This window comes from Mirounga leonina, unplaced genomic scaffold, assembly GCF_011800145.1.
Source record: "Mirounga leonina isolate KUSES-001 unplaced genomic scaffold, KU_Mleo_1.0 Mir_176, whole genome shotgun sequence".
NCBI lineage: Eukaryota > Metazoa > Chordata > Mammalia > Carnivora > Phocidae > Mirounga > Mirounga leonina.
In genome coordinates this window covers 45,226,732-45,239,942 of record NW_023270454.1, presented here as the reverse complement: position 1 = coordinate 45,239,942, position 13,211 = coordinate 45,226,732, and the positions used below count along the sequence as shown (strand labels likewise).

The 13,211-nt window shown below is 42.2% G+C and overlaps 1 long non-coding RNA gene across 1 annotated transcript; it reads right to left on the bottom strand.

Annotated features, from left to right (window-relative positions):
- Nucleotides 1–8,336: 8,336 nt before the first annotated feature.
- On the bottom strand, nt 8,337–11,309 carry LOC118022458. The gene is made up of 3 exons (XR_004682496.1): nt 10,928–11,309; nt 9,338–9,447; nt 8,337–8,607 (listed from the first exon to the last, which is right to left on the bottom strand). It is a non-coding gene; the product is annotated as an uncharacterized LOC118022458 (long non-coding RNA).
- Between the last annotated feature and the right edge of the window lie 1,902 nt (nt 11,310–13,211).

The window sequence follows — 13,211 nt, the reverse complement described above, 5'->3', positions numbered from 1 at the left end:
GTCTCTGGAGAAAACGTAAGCACATCTCCCTCTTCATGAAGCCAATCCAACATGGATGTATCATCAAGTAAAAGCTGGCTTCTATAAAGCATACATAGAGAATCTTGTATCTCCGTATATAAATCACATCTCTTCCGTGTGACAAGTCATGTCCAGGCAAAGCTTATTACAAATTCAGTTTAAAATCTCAAGAAGGAAGAAGAACAAAAAATAACAATAGCTTTATGGAGCTATACTCAGGAAATGACTTGAACTCAATCCCAATTTTAAAGTTCCATTCTATACGGCAAGCAGCTCAAGCCCCATTTTCTGGGGGAGCTGCCCTTACAGGGAAGGTGTGGCAAAGCCATCTGCTGCTTTATAGTGATGGTTTTCAGCCTTGTTTTTCTGGTCCAGCCATGAAATTGCACTAATCACAGAAACAGCCTGTTTGGCCAGGAAGCAGTGTATGCCAAATACAAGTGAATTTAAGCCCACGTGTATTGAGGCTGCAAGCTTAGTTTGCAATTTATGTGCAAGTGGTTTTGTACTTATTGATCTGGACCAAGTGCAGGTCCTATAGGGGAAATATGACAGATTTCATCTGTCTGACAGCCAAGTCTAATTGTATTTTCAGTCTGAAATGACCAAAGACAAAAGTGCACATGTCGAGAGTCTTCACTCCAGTGCCATATGGAATATTAGATTCAAGACTCTGGTCACTGTAAGTGTTCATTTTAATAACTATACACAGAGTGCATCCTGAACAGCTAAAGCAAGAGAGGTGAGAGTTTTTAATTCACATCTGAATTAATAGACCATCTGATTCTGCCTGAATGTGGGTAGGGCCATTTTAAATAGTGCCTTTTATAGACATGATTGGTGGAAATTTAAAAGATGTGTCATGTATTATTGATTCATCTGGACCATGAAACTTCCAAGCCAAAGTCAAATACTTCCCACAATGGTTGTCACTAAAATTATAACCAATACTTCTGGGAAGGTCTGGCATCTTAAAACTCAGAAGCTTCTTCTATAACCTTATTTTCTAGTTGGGAAGACTGATTGTGCCTTTGAGATTAGTGAACCATGATTTCTCTGATGGTGTCTCCCTCTGCCTCTGTCTCTATCTGTCTCTCTGTCTCTCTGTCTCTCTGTCTCTCTCTCTCTCTCTCTCACACACACACACACACACAAACACACACACGGAGATTGACCATCACCAAATATCAGACACATCACTAGCAGCCATTATATAACTAAAGAGATAGTCCACAAGGAAACATAGCTGAAAAAAAAAAAAATGCCACTAATACCCAGCGATCCAGAGACTGGGTTCTAATGAAGCATCATTCAGAACTCTGAATTCTGATTGGCCAATCTCTTAAAAGGACTTTTTGATACTGTAGATCCTTCCTGCCCTTGGTTTCAATGACACCACACCAGGGGTCTCTCTCCCTTCTGTCCCTCTGTCTGCTCTCCCTCTACCTCTATTAGCAGCTACCCTTCTCCTAACTGTGCACATGGTGTAAAAGACCATTTCTGGCTGATGGACTATGAGCAAATTACTTAACTGCTCTAATTCTGTATTTTTCAGCTACAAAAATGGTGCTAACACTATGTGGTAATAGAGGGACAAAATGGAGGGGTTACAAGCATTAAACTAGTTAACACACATTTAAAAAATAAAAGGTCCTCTAATGCCTGGTCAAAGTAGGTGCTGGGTGAATGCTAACCAACCTTCCCTCTTGCTTGCTCTTTGACTATCTCAGAGAAATTTCTGTGTTCATTGCTTCAGTTCACATCCCAATGTCATCTTCCAGAAGCACATCTTCAACCTCAACTCTTCAGCTAGTAAGCATCCTATTAACCTAATTCTTATCTGTTCCTCTATTATCATTCCATGTTCCCCCAAATCCCAGGGCTTGACTTCTCTATCAGTGCGTTAAGTTCAACATCAATAAAACTAGGTTTACCATTAATTCCAGCCCAACCACTCTGTCCTTCTGTCGAACAACCTGTCGTCCTCTCTAGCTCCCTTTCATCTTCTTCCCTAATTGAATTGAATCACTATCCTCTCCCTCTTCAGTCTCAAAACCCTCAGATCTTCACTGATAGAGCTGCTTCTCTGTCCTTCCCAGCCAAGCGGGCATGAGATCCTGCCATGCTTCACAACCTTTCAGATTCATGTCTTCTTCTCAGTTCCCAGGCTTACCCACCACCCCACCCATAACTCAGGATTGCCACCCTCACCCCAGCTACTCCTTTACCTCTAGGTGGCCCCGAGGGCATAAGTGGAAGTACTTTTGCCCTCCAAGTCTGAGCCTTGCCCACTACATTTGTTTCCTATTGCTATAGGACAAATTACCACAAACTTAGTAGCTTCAAACAACACAAACAAATTATGGTTCTAGGGGTCAGAAGCCTAAAATGGGTCTCATGGAGCTAAAATGAAGGCTTCAGCAGGGCTGCATCCCTTCTAGAGGTTCTAGAAGATAATCTGTTTCCTTGCCTTTTCCAGCTTCCTGAAGTCTTTGGCTTGCAGCTTCCTTCCTCCATCTTCAAAACTATTAGTACATAATCTTCCAACCTTTCCCTCTCTCCCCCTCTCTCACTCTCCTTCTCTCTCATGATGATACTCCTGCCTCCCTCTTTCACTTACAAGGACCCTTGTAATCACATCAGGTCCACCCAAATAATCCAAGATAATATCCTCATCTCAAGATTCTTAACCCTAATTACTTCCATAAAGTCCTTTTGCCATGTATTCACAGGGATTAAGAGCCATTATTTTACCCACTACTCCTACCTCACCAGTCTTATTTCATAGAATTATCCCCTACTTTTCTATGGGTTCCAGCCCCACTGATATTTTTATAATTCCTCAGATAAACTACAGTCACCTCTGCCACATGACCTTTGCATATAAAGGTCCCTCTGCCTTCACTTAATTTACTATTAACCATCCTTCAAGCTAGGCCAAGTATTCCTGTGAAATACCCTCATAGTATCATATACTTTTATTTCTTAGAATATATCATAGTTTTCAGTTACACACATATGTTTGTGATTAGTTGATTAATGTCTGTGTCTCCCACTAGGCTATAAGCTCCATGAAGACGGAGACCATGTTTGATTTTGCTTAATATTATCCCAGGACCTAGAAGAGATCACATGATAAGCATCTGAAGAATATCCGTTGAATGACTAAACCAGGTCAGTGGGTGATGACTCTCTATCATCGTGAATATTCATAGGAATTAACACATACCCAAACACCTGGTCAAAAAAAATAACTAATCTATGCCGGACACTGCAATGAGTTATAGTCTGTCTTCTCCCATCTAATCCCATAACGAACTTCTGAGGTGGCTACAATCATAATCTTCATTTTTGAGATTAGGAACTGAAGAGAAGAAAGGTTAAAGAACTTGTCCAAGAAGACATAGCTAGTAGGTAACTGAATTGGCTTCTATCCCAAGTGGGTATTTTTCCCATACTTTGAGTATAGTTAACTACTATAAATTTTCGAGCGGCAAATCGCTTAGAAGTTTGTCTCTTACCACAAAGAAAATTTCTACCTCTAACAAGGAAGGAACAATAACAAATTTATAAGATATATTTACACATCAAGGAAGAAACTAATTGTTTTTTTAACCATATACATCGATATCATTAATTAGCATTAATATATAAAACTGCTTGTAACTTATTTACTTTACTGAATTTTTTTAAGAGTTATTTATTTATTTTAGAGAGAGAGCTCTAGAGCATGCATGAGCGGCGGGGGGAGGTGCAGAAGGAGAGGGAGGGATAGAGAGAATTTCAAGCAGACTCCCCACTGAGCAGAGAGCTCAGCGAGGGGCTCGATCCCAAGACCCTGAGATCATGACCTGAACTGAAACTAAGAGTCAGCTGCTTAACCAGATGAGCCCCCCAGGAGCCCCTACTTTATTGAATTTTTACCAGGTAGCCAAAGGCAGTCAAAACTCTCGTGGTGGAGTCAAGCGTAACTTTAACAATTTTAAATTGAAGCACAAAAACTCAAGGATAATTCATAAATGTGTTAGCTTTTCTTTCCAGAGCTATTGGCTGGTTTTAGCCATAACATATCAATTTTCAAAGAAATAAATAGTACCTAGGACACTCCCTTGTGTCTGGGATTACTGTCAACTCGCTTGAAACAAATTCTAAATTCTGCCTCTAATGCTTCTTTTCACAGGTTTAAAAGATGCATTTTGGAGTTTTGCACTGTTGGACATCCAATTTATGTGGTTGTGAGGAGCTGCTAAGCAGTTTATCTTCTATCCATTTTAACGATCAAAACTGAATTCCAATGAAACCCTTCTACTGCCCGTTGACAAGGTGAAAATGGGCCAAATTTATAGCCAGCTTTATTAAATGGGGTTGTAAACAAACTACTCTACATAAAGCCCCTGCAAGTTGAGTCAAGCTTTGAAGCCAAAAAAAAAAAAAAAAAAAGTTAAAACACAGGACCTGAAATTAGCCTGACTAAGCAGGAGTATCCTCCAAGAGGTTCAAAACATCAGCGTGAACAAGTTAGAAGGGCCTGTCCTCAAACAGACTCACGAATCTAAGCCATACCAAAGGAGAACGCTGGGCACTGTGTGAATTCAAAATTAATTTGCTTTATTATTTCCTGCAGCGGCAGTATAACAAACTTTTTTTTTCCATTTCTAAAAGCAGCAAGGTTGGTGGTGGTGGTTGCCATGAACATCCAATGAATGATTCGTTCTCGCTCAAGTGGAACCCATGGGAAATGTTGCCAATAACTTGGCTTATTTCTTATCTTCAGTTCTCAGCAGACAACATAAATCGTCTATATTTTTACAAGAGTCATAAATTTTTCAGTTAGTGTACAAATAATAACACTACGTGATTCCATTTGGTCTCGGTCCTCAGGGCTTTGGGAAAGGAGAAGGAAAACCCCATCTTCTTGATCCGCAGTGTGGACCATGCTTTCCGCAGCCTGCTGGGAAACCCTGGCAGAGGGTGGAGGAAGGGCCGTGTGCACAGTTGTAAAGCCTTGGATGCATTACCAAAATGGCAGGTGGCCTTTACCCAGATGACTCCAACTGACTTTTCCAGTTCAAGGCTATTGTGGGGAACTGGGACGCTCAGCCACGTTTACCTAGGGGCTTGAAGAGGCCCAGTGAACCCAGCAGTGTAGGGCAGCATGAGGAGTTCAACACTCTTGTGTGTGTGCATCTCTCTCTCTCTCAACCTTGTGCAAATAACTTCACTCATGTGTGAAAATGAGGAAATACCTTTCAGGGTTATTTTGAGGTTAAATTAAAATACTGCATGAAAAATTCCTAGCACAGCACTGCATAGAGTAGAGCCTCAACCGATGTCGTCTCTCAGCCTCTTTTCAATGTCCCCATGAAAAGGATCTCATGAAAAGGTGACCCTCCACATTCCCCTACGGACCACTACAGGAATTCCAATCACATTTAAGGCCCTGATCTCAACCCTGATTTTCGATGCAATCCCAGGTTAGGTCATACCAGCAGTGCACAAAAGATGTATCTGAACTACAAAATATCAGCCTTCACTTTATTGGGATCTAGTGCAAATCTACCTATGGTCAGCAAATATTCTCTATGATTGGGTCCCCCAAAGAATACACACTGGGCACTGTTATTTTGTGAGCAGGCAATAGGGCTAGCCATGGAGTAATGAGATGCCATCAAGAGCTTAGCCAAGCTCTCCTCTGCTCTCCTCTGCTGGCCCCGAAGTGTGCAGGGAGGCATTAGTCTGCAGCCCCCAGCGGTCTCTGTGCCAGAAACTAAGTCCCCCACAAAGGCCCCTTCCCTGCCCCACAGCCTGCCTCACCGCGACCTTTCATCTGACCTGCTAAGAGACCAGCACTTGCTAAAACCGCATGCGGATCCACGTCGCCTGCTCTTTCTTCTCCCTCTGCAGCCACACTAAAGCCCCGGCCCCAGACACCTCTCTGCTCTCCAGCCAACCTTTCCCAGCACTGCATGTATTTCAGCATTTTTTTTCCTCCTCGGAAGAAGAAAAGCATTCACTCTGAGGCACGTTTTTGAAGCAATAAACAGCTCACTTCTTTGTGGAAAAATAGGCAATTTTCGAGTAACCTTTGGAAGCATCTAAATAACCCACACATATTTATGGCTGAATGACTCTTCGGATTGAAGAAACTTTAAGTTTGTGTTTGCAAAGATTTCCATTAACATCTTTGAGCCACCTCTCATCTCATTTTAAAACAAATGGCTCACTCCACAGAACAGAATCTTGTTGGTTGTTCTCCTCCCTCCTCCCCCAGCTTGGCTTCCTAAGCAGAGATTTGACGACACGTGCACACATAAGCTCAAATAGCGAATCTTCACCCAGAGGGCTCAGGGTCCTGGGAGTGAAGACAAAAAGCCTCCGTGGTGTCCGGGGTCAGCCTTTTGTCTCATTTTAAATGAACCTCCATCTCACCTCACCCCCATCCCTTCCTTCTTGCAAGAATAATTCCCCAAGGAAAGGAAAAGGGCTTCTCATTGTCCTACCACCCGCCCCACCCCCTCTGCGCACGGGCACGCGCGCGCACACACACACACACACACACACTACAGCAGAAACACACTGTTTTTAAAGGGTTTGTTCTCAGGAGAAAATGCCATAAGCTATATTTATCTCTAACTAATCCATTTCTCTCTTCTCCAAGATTAAGGAATTAATGACTGCTACAGCTGCTGTCCTTAGCACATTAATTACTGTAAATTGGCTACAGCCTCAGAAAAAAAAAAATCCACTTTTCGACGATGGTGAGAGGGCAAGGTTCTATGCAAAGCATTAGGTACCAACCTAAATAATAAATCAGCATAGCATCAAGCCCAAGAAGTTATATATGAGCTTGGGCACTGGGTTTCCACCCACAGGCTGTGAGCGCAGAGACGGGGTACAGGTGGGCGAGTGAGGAGAAAAGTATGTTGAATATACAGCTATCTTTCCTTGAGATCCAGAACAGATCAAATATTAAGGGAAAACCACTCTCATATTCATAAAAGCCCGCATTGTTGTGAGTCCTCTTAGGTCACTTTTCAGTAAATTGGCTGTTTTTTACATTTGCTAAAATCCTTGCAGACGTGACCGTGAATATAGATGTTTGGAATGACTTGTCTTCCCTGGCTTCCTTGCATCCCAGACTCCAGGTGCACCAAGTCACTACAGCAAGGCCCACACTCTTCCCTCTTCAAAATCCTTTTGTACTCCATCTTCCCCTTTCCTACCCCTTCCCCATCTAACAAAATTTCACTAATTCTTAGCCCCAACTCAGTGTCCCCCTCCAGGAAACTGAGTTCCTAGCTCTTCCTACGGACTGGCATGGAACTTATATCTTTGTACCACCATTTCACAGACCCAATGCTATGAGCACCCTGAGGACTAGGCTCCTGAAGTTTTTACTAGCACATCTCCGATTCTCTCTGGAAGCCCAGCCATCCCCTCTCCCCACCCCGGCTCCATCCCTCTTCCTTCTTAGCCAAACTTCCCCTCTAGTTCACTGTCCTCCTCCTCCCTCCCTTCCCTTCATACCTCACCCCTCTATATTCCTGCTTCTTGAGCCCATCACTCCAATAAAACTACTTTCTCTAGTAGCACCTTGCTAAATCACCTTGCTGTAGACCTATCTCAGTGAAAATACCCCAAGTTGGAAACCTGGAGTTCATTCTTTTTTCTTTTTCTTTTTCTTTTTCTTTTTTTTTTTTTTTTAGTATTTTATTTATTTATTTGTGAGAGAGAGAGGATGAGAGAGAGCAGGGAGCAGGGAGCCCAATGCTGAGCAGGGAGCCCAATGCAGGTCTCCATCCTGGGACTCCAGGATCATGACCTGAGCTGAAGGCAGTCGCTTAACCAACTGAGCCACCCAGGCGCCCCCTGGAGTTCATTCTTAACACACGTGTCACCCCTATCCCCAACTCTCCACAATGACCAGGCTCTGATAGCTCTGCTTCCCAGCTAGCCTCCAGATAGCTAGGACACCCTCCCACCTGGTCTTCCTGCTTCCAACCTAGTCTCTCCCCACTGCAGCCAGAATGTTCCTTCCTAAAAGTAAATCATATTATTGAAGTCCTCTATTTAACATCCTTACATATTTCTCCTTTTGCCCTAGGAAAAAATTCCCAACTTCTTCACATGATTTACGAGGGCTTTCGTTGTCTCTCTCTCTAATCTCATCAATTTTAATTCTCATCATCTCTGTTATCATTCTAAATGTTTTCAGGTTCCTTGAGAGTGTCCTGTTTCCAGACACTCACCAGACCTTTGCCTCTGCTGTTCCCTAATTCTTTCCAACCTCGTTTGCCCAGCTAACTCTTCCTCGTCCTTCTGTTCTCATTTTAGATATCATTTCCTCCAGGAATCTTTCCCTGCCTCCCCCAATCCTGACTGGGTGTTCCCCAGATCCTCCTACAGCATGCAGTACTTACCCCATCCCAGCACTTCGCACAAGTTGGCAACTGCCTGTTTTCTGCTTGGCCATTGCACTTTCTCTGCAAAGAGTAGAGATGCCCTGAAGCCAGACCAAACTGAATGGGATTATTGCAAGGATGCAAGGGGCCTCACAGGCATCTGAGAAGGTGAGCTTCATAGGAACTGGAACATAAAAGCCATCAGAAATTGAAGCTTTCCTTTCTATCTCCTGCTCAGAGATCCTAAAGTCAAAACCCTTATGCTCCTCTCTGCTCATCCCTCCCCATTCTCATTCTCTCTCTCTCTCTTTCCCAGCCAGCTTCCCCTACCTCGGCTCAACCCACAAGCCCATCCCAGCTTGCACCACGTGACCTAGCTCTCAACATCACTTTTCGTCTTCCATCTCTGGTGCCAACAGGTGTCATCTCTCAGCTTCCTGATTCCAAGTTCCTCAAGGACGAATGTGATTGGTCCTTCTCGTCTTGTGTTTCTGTGCTACATGTATCTTGGTGGGTTAGTGCCCTTGATTCAGGTCTAATCAGCTTACTCAAGACCAGTGGGGTGTCATGGTACAGGATTTAGCTATATTTACCTGGGGGCACAGTCTTAAATAATAGACAAGTCTGGGACACCCGTGTTATACTGTATCTCCAGGGAAGTAACCAAACTTTCATTGTTGTGTTCTGCCTAGCAGAGAATCAGGCACAAGAGTTTGTGGAGTAATGGCCTGATGAACATTTGTCAGAATTTCCTATCTAGAAGACCCATTTGGAGATCCTTTTTCAGTCAAACCTTACAGGGTAAGCAAGTTCTTGATCCCCATATAAGAAGAAGAGAGCTTTTGTTCCTTAAAGGGAGTTGCCCAGATAATAAGTATTTCCTGACTCTTAACTTCACTTAAGGTCGAACCTACCATTTAGCTGATAACTAGTAGCTTTAAGCAAAACAGCAACAATCTTTTGCAGCTTCAGCCTCCTTGTTTGACCTCTTCTTAAAATAGTTGCCAACTTGGGCTTTAGAAGTCTAGAAGGAAATCAGATAAAAAAGTATAAACAGGATTAATGCAATAGTTTAGCATCAGTATAATAACTACCTCAAGATCTGCCCAATTTGAAGTTCACCCCTAGACTCTGAAGATTTACTAGCCACCGAGTATGGTTTCTGACTTTGGCAAATATGAAAGGCTCTATCTCAAGTCAGGTCTTTGTTGTACGATCAAGTTTTCACTCCTTATTGCACTTTGAGATCTTTCTCTCTCTTTCTCTATTTTTTCCTCTTTCTCTTCCCCCTCCTCACTCATTTGCCTTTCCTACTCACGACTAGCCATCTATTTTATTTCCAAAACTTCTTTGAAACCAGTAATCTCCTGGGGGGTACTGAAAGGAAGGAAGGACTGCTGAACACTCAGAAATCCTTTATGGAAAAATCCATTCATTTGTGTAAAAATATATATATACACACACACACACACACAGATATATATATATATATATATATATATATATATATATATATATATATATCTGTAGGCATGCGAGGGACCAAAAATAGACCTTAAAAGTACTAAAGGCAAGACTGTAGAGTACGACGTTGGACAGCTCCCCGCCCACCAGCCACACTCCCTTTGCCTTAAAGGCATCACCACTGAAGACTGCAGCACAGCAGGTTGTTCCTCAGACTTGCCTGAGCATCAGCATCACTCAAAGAGCTTGCTGAACATATATATTCAAGAACCCACCCACTGAATTAGAATCTCCAAGAGGGAGACATGGGAATAAATGTTTAATGAGCACTCAAATGATCCTCAGGCCCTGACAGGTTTGGAGACACTGTTCTACATAGTCTCCGTTGGCTCTTCGCAAAGCCTGTTACATTAATGTAGGGCTTCTCACCCCTGACTACACAGAGTTGCAAGGTGCAGAGCCTGGGAATTTTAAGTCCCACCCACACAGCCATTTTTATTCAAATCTGCAACTGTGGATGAAAACACCAGTGCAACACCAGCTCAGTAAGACACTCCGTGGAACACAACGGCTCTCAAGTAAGATCAGTGTAGAAGGCAGGAGTCTCTCAGCCCCTCATCTGGGTTCCCAGTGCAGACTGTCGGATCAAAGACTCTGGATGTCTGACAACAGAGAATTCAATTTTATTTTATTTAAATTTATTTAAATTTTTCTCAAGATTTAATTGCAAAAGGAACTTGTTTTGTTTGCTTGCTTGTTTGGTGGCTAGATGGTTGGTTTTTACATAATCTGAATGAGCCTCGTGTGTAGTAGAAATATACTTAAATAAAGGCTGCTGCCCTGTTTTCTGAGTGAAGAGTTAGCCTAGATGCAGCTTGTAACAACTTCTGTACTACAATTCTGCTTTCATTTAACTCCTCATTTCTATTTCTATTTACTATTAACTATTTATTTCATTCCTATTTCCGGGTCTTGTATTGGCATGGACTCTCCCAAATGTGAATGTAGGTTTCCCCTCAAGGAACCTGACTGAGACAAACCTTTCTCACCCCTTTCCCTTCATTCAAACAGACTTGAGGCAGCTTGGAAGTACTAGCACTCCACAGATGCAATGGCGTGTCTCTCAGTTTCATGCAAACAGATCATACCCACAGTTTTTAATATCTTGCTTTCCAGGTTATCCACTCCAAACAAGAAAGGGATGGAAAGAGGGAAAGCAGAGATCACACATGGCCCAGAACTGGTCCACAATCTGGTCCCCACTGCAGGAAAATTAACAGAGAAAGGAGGGTCAACCACCATCCCCGTATACACATACCCTTCCCTATATTGGACAATTTCCTGAAGGGGAGTAAAGGAAGTTATTAAAATTCCTGAGGAAAACAAAGTGGAAAATAATGGACTCTCTACTCATAAAAAAGAGAAAAAGAAATGGTGAATTTTAAGTTATTTGACATTAAATTTCTCTTCCACTCATATAGTAGAAATAATCATTTCAACTAGCACTAACTCTGTGGCAGGATTTCTCCACAGTAGTACTGCTGACATTTTGAGCTGGATAATTATTTGTTGTGTGCACTGTAGGATGCTTAGCAGCATCCCTGGGCTCTACCTACTAGACACCAACAGCATGACTCCCTCCAGGTTGTGACAATCAAAAATGTCTCCAGACATTACCAAATGTCCCTTGGGGACAAAACTGCCCCAGGTTAAGAACTGCCGTTGTGGGCGCCTGGGTGGCTCAGTTGGTTAAGCGACCACCTTCGGCTCAGGTCACGATCCTGGAGTCCCTGGATCGAGTCCCGCGTCGGGCTCCCTGCTCGGCGGGGAGTCTACTTCTCCCTCTGGCCCTCCCCACTCTCATGTGCTCTCTCTCATTCTCTCTCTCTCAGATGGATAAATAAAATCTTTAAAAAAAAAAAAAGAACTGCCGTTGTAAGGCATAATTCCTATATGTAAAACATCATGAAACCCAGCCACGGTTGGGGAAATAAAAAATTAAATCACAAATCTTTTTTCTGGATGTTTCATTGTAACCATAAAATAAAATATTCATAAATATTTTCCCCAAAAAACTTCCCAAGATTTTTGTTTCTTATGAAAAATGTTAATTACACTCTTATTTAAATCTTCAGTTGATTAGTGGGGGTCAGTGTTTGGGGAGGAAGGTAAATTTCCAAGCTGAACCTGGAATTTTTTTTAGTTGCCAAGAAAGTTGAGGAATTATGATTTTACTATATACAAGTTTAAAATGTTGCATGTTAAGAAAAAAATAACCCAGGGTCGCCTGGGTGGCTCAGTCATTAAGCGTCTGCCTTGGGCTCAGGTCATGATGCCAGGGTCCTGAGATCGAGGCCCACATTGGGCTCCCTGCTCAGCGGGGAGCCTGCTTCTCCCTCTCCCACTCCCCCTGCTTGTGTTCCCTCTCTCGCTGTCTCTCTCTGTCAAATAAATAAATAAAATCTTAAAAAAAAAAAGAAAAAAATAACCCAAACCAAAAGGGAAACAATAGGCAAAAATTCAAAATACATATAACAAAGATTAGTGTTCAACACATAAAGAGTCTACCAAATCAATTATGTAAAAAATGAAAACCAGTGAGCTTACAATTGATAAGTAGCCAAAAGATACATGCAAATAATTCACAGAACACCCAACAAGCAAATAATAATGAGCACTAGAAAACTGTAAGCTCACTAGAAATCAAGGACAACTAAATTAAAGCAATTTTTGCCTATCACATTAATATCTTTTTAACTCAGGTGATTCAGCACTCATAAGGGTGAGATGAAAAAGACACACATACCGATGGAAGAACTTCTAAAACTAATTTGGCAAAATGTATAATGAGCTTTAAAAACATTCACTTTGCATAATCTGGCCTAAGAAATTAATCCTAATTTAACTGGAAAAGTTCAAAGATACTCATTACAGCATTATCTAAGATAATGAAAAATAGAATATCACCTAAATGCCCAACAAGTAAGTAAATTGTACAGGTTATTTGTGGCAATTAAATGTGGTATCGTAAAGCCATTTAAAAGTTGCCCTAGAAACAACAGGTATAAAAATCATACTAAAAATATCATTATAGGGGCACCTGGGTGGCTCAGTCGTTAAGGGTCTGCCTTCGGCTCGGGTCGTGATCCCAGGGTCCTGGGATCGAGCCCCGCATCCGGGCTCCCTGCTCCGCGGGAAGCCTGTTTCTCCCTCTCTCACTTCCTCTGCTTGTGTTCCCTCTCTCACTGTGTCTCTCTCTGTCAAATAAATAAATAAAATCTTTTAAAAAAAAGTATCATTATATATATATATATATATATATAT